This window comes from Neophocaena asiaeorientalis, unplaced genomic scaffold, assembly GCF_003031525.2.
Source record: "Neophocaena asiaeorientalis asiaeorientalis breed wild unplaced genomic scaffold, Neophocaena_asiaeorientalis_V1.1 scaffold476, whole genome shotgun sequence".
Lineage (NCBI taxonomy): Eukaryota > Metazoa > Chordata > Mammalia > Artiodactyla > Phocoenidae > Neophocaena > Neophocaena asiaeorientalis.
In genome coordinates, this window is record NW_020172178.1 from 6,778,422 (window position 1) to 6,782,267 (window position 3,846).

The window sequence follows — 3,846 nt, forward strand, 5'->3', positions numbered from 1 at the left end:
GCAAGAGAGAGAGAGTTGGGGGCAAGACCCGGAAGTTACTCCGACTTCTAATTCGGGGCACCTGCCTCTGGGTCTCTGACTGACGGACGAGGCTCCCAAAATAGCTGGGCACGGCGGTGCCCTGGCCTTCCCTGGCGCGAGTTTGTCCCGCTGCCGGGAAGGCCTCCCCCTCCCCTGCATCTGGCAAACTCATTGGTACCCTTCGAGGCCCATCCCCAAGGTCACTTCCACTGGGAAGCCTTCCAAAGGCTCTCAGGCCTGCCTGGGCCACCGGGGCGCTCTCGTAGCTCTGCCGGTGGGAGAGGGTCCCGGGCTGGCCCAGCGCTGGGCTCCCCATCCAGCTCAGGGCTGTGCCCTAATGGGGGCTCTGGGTCAGCTGTGCCCTCCTGTCCCTCTAGGCGCCACTGGCGACCAGCTGTCCCCGGGGCACGCACTTTGGGCACAGCAGACCTAGGTTGTTGGTCCTAATGTCGTTTCCATCTTGCAGGTAAGGACTCAGTGGCTCAGAGGGGTGTGAGCTGCTCGTCCAGACCCCACAGTCTCTCAGTCTGTCTGTCGGTGCTCTTCTCTACAACCCTGCCCTCCCTTTACGAAATTCCAGCTTCCTCCAGTAACCGGGCACTTGCTCCCGGGGCTTCGCCGGAGGAAGACTCGCCCGGTCAAGACCTGTACGCGAGGTCCCTGTTCAGCCACTCTGGGGTCCCCGGGAGAAGGCGCACGTCTGGCACTTGTGACTCTGGGCCCAGAGTTGCTGCTTTGTGAGGTGAACATGCCGGGCCGCCCTTCCCCAGGGGCCCGTGGAGAGCCGGTCAGGCTGGCGTTTGTGCTGCGTCTCCCCCAGACCGGCACCTGCCATGTGGGCTTGTGTTTTGACCAGTGACAAGGTTGAGGAAGGACACTCAGGTGGAGGGATGAGCGCAAACTGAGGCCCAGAGGGGGGACCTCGTGGGGATGTGGGAAGCGGGCAGCGGGCTGAAGTCCGCATGGCTATGACATCAGGACAGGCAGGCTGGCCATGGCAGGGGACAGAGGGCTGGGAGACCCTCGCTGCCAGCCTCATTTGCCTCAGGTGAAAGGAAAGGAGGGAGGCGTGACAAAGGTGTTCGAACTGGGCAGCACTGTGGGACGGGAGTGTGGACCAGGATCCAGATGGTCTTTGGGTTTTTTTGTTTGTTTGTTTGTTTGCGGTACGCGGGCCTCTCACTGCTGTGGCCTCTCCCGCTGCAGAGCACAGGCTCCGGATGCGCAGGCTCAGCGGCCATGGCTCACGGGCCCAGCCGCTCTGCGGCATGTGGGATCCTCCCGGACCGGGGCACGAACCCGCGTCCCCTGCATCGGCAGGCAGACTCTCAACCACTGCGCCACCAGGGAAGCCCGGTCTTTGGGTTTTGTCATGACCATCCCCCGGGTACGGAGGGGGAAACTGAGGCCTGGGCGGAGGTGCGGTGACGGCTCTCTGTGCTGCTCTGGCCCAGAACACCCATGCGTCCGCAGCCTGCCGCCCCTGCCCCCGGGCCTGGGGACCATGTGAAGGAACGCAGTGGCATCTGGGCCGCCTTGCTGGGCCCCTTGGTCACGGACTTGCTAATTAATTGGTAACCACATACCCCGAGAAATGTGCCCGTCTTGATTCCACGCTCAGCTTGCCAGCACTCCGGTTTGCCTCTTTCCCGGCAAGGCCCGGAGAAAAAACCCAGCAGCTTCCCTTCTCTCGAGGAAGAGTCACCCGCAGATGTTTTTACAAAGTCGGGGCCAGAGAACATACGAATAAATGCCACGATTCATGTTTGCAAACCCCTCCCCGCCAGCTTCTGTCTTGACGAGCAAGGGGGGGCTGGGGCGGAGGCAGGCAGATGTGGAAGCCGGGAACTGGGCCAAGCGCTTTTTTCAGACAGCGTTCCCCATCACAGGCAGAACGAAGCAGCGTGCAGAACCGGGGAAGCTCCGTGACCCTCGGGGGCTCCGGGGTGCCCGCAGGCCGGCCCACTGGCCAGTCATCGCCTGGCCGCCCCCAAGCAGGTGGCCAGGCTCTGAGGAGGGGGGGCGCCTGTCAGGAAGGCTCTCCCGCCCTTGAGAGAGGCTCGGTTGCCCCAAAGGTCAGCGGGCACATCCCTAATTACTGTAATAACAGTTAGTGGGAGTGGTGATAGCCCAGTCCAGGTGCTCTGCTCCCAGCTCTCCCTCCAAGCCCAGCCCCACGGCCTTGCTGGAGCCCGAGACGGGCCCTCGGGGCAGGGGTCCTTAGCTCCATCTTACGGATGTGGCCACTGAGGCCGGTGGGCTTCCAGAGCCCCGTTCCAAGGCACCAGTCGGGCAGTGGTGGGTGGGACCGCGTGCCGGCATTCCACCTGCTGACTTTGGAAGTGCACGGTGGGGTGGTCATCAGTCCGGGGGGCAGGTAGATACTTTCTGGGTTGGGGGGGTGATCCCTGAGGTCACATATAGAGGGTGATCGCTTGCTCTGGTTTTCTGCAAAACCAACCCTGGTCTCTCTGACATTTATTGAGTGCCTACTGTTTGCCTCTGTGGGACACTCCTCCCCCACAGACTCCCACAGAGGGGAGGGGCACTCTGGTCCTTGGGGAGCACCCCCAGCAGCCAGAGATCCTCCTGGCCCCGAGCGTGCATCTCCCTGGCAGGGCTAGGAGCAGGAAAGGGCCAGGTGCTGTGACCTGGAGGCCCAGGAGGTTGGGAGGTGGGGGGAAAGCAGGAGGAGGGATGCCTCCCCACATCCCGTGGGGAGCAGAGCACGGACAGGTCCAACGGGATCTGCACGGGGCCACCAAGGTGGCCGAGCTCAGAGGAAGGATGGTAGGCTGCCCGGTGGCAAGCTGGCCGGCTGACTCCCCCCGGGCCTACGACGATGGTAAAGGAGTGTGGCCGTCAGGGGCTGAGCAACTGGCCATGGAGCTGTGAGCCACTGTCCCTGGGAGAATGGGGACAGACCCACCTCTGGCCTGACCCTGGGAGAGAGATGTGCATCTGTGAGGGGGCTGCCTGGAGGAGGTGGCGGGGTCCGAGATGGAGCCAGGCTGCAGGGAGGTGTGTGTAGTGGGGGCTCCCTGCTATAGCACATACTGCGCCCACCCCCGGGGGGCCTGTTGGCTCCTTGGCCCCAGGCTTCTGGGGCCTGGGTGCACTGCGCCCTGTGTTTGTAGAGTGGAGCTGCCTCGGGAGGGCAGGGTTCTCCCAGGGCTGGAACCAACCACAGAGGCTTCCCTCGGCAGCCCCAGAGCCGTGTTTTAATTAGTCAAGTTCTCAAATCATTTACCGCTCCCCACACACGGAGGGTTTATTAAAAGCCGTGCCAAGTTAAAAATACTGGTGACAGGGATGTGCAGGCCCAGGGAGCCGCCGAGACAGGCGCCCCGACCGCGAGGAAGCCGGAGCAGCTCCTCCCAGGGGAATCCCTGCCCACGTCCTGCCCGTCGCCCAGCTGGAGGGAGACGGGGCGGCCACTGCAGCTGTGCCAGCCCTGCTTGTCCATGCTGAGCGCAAGTGGGAGAGCAGCCCTGCGCCCCTGGGTGCTGAGGGGCCGTGGGCAGGGGCTCCGTGTGGCCTCCACCCTGCTGCACCCCTCCCCTCCCCTCACGGACATTTGCAGCCTGCATAGAAGCCTCAGGTCGGCACAAGTGCAAGGAGCCTGGCTGGGTGTTCACGGAAAGCCCCCTGGAAGAGGTGGCACTCAGCACGGGGTGGCCCCGAGGAGTGGGCATGGGGTGGACGTTTCAGGAACAGCCCAGCAGGAGCCAGGGCTCAGGGTCAAAGAGGTGGGTGGGCTTCCCTGGTGGCACAGTGATTTAGAGTCCGCCTGCCGATGCAGGGGACACGGGTTCGTGCCCCGGT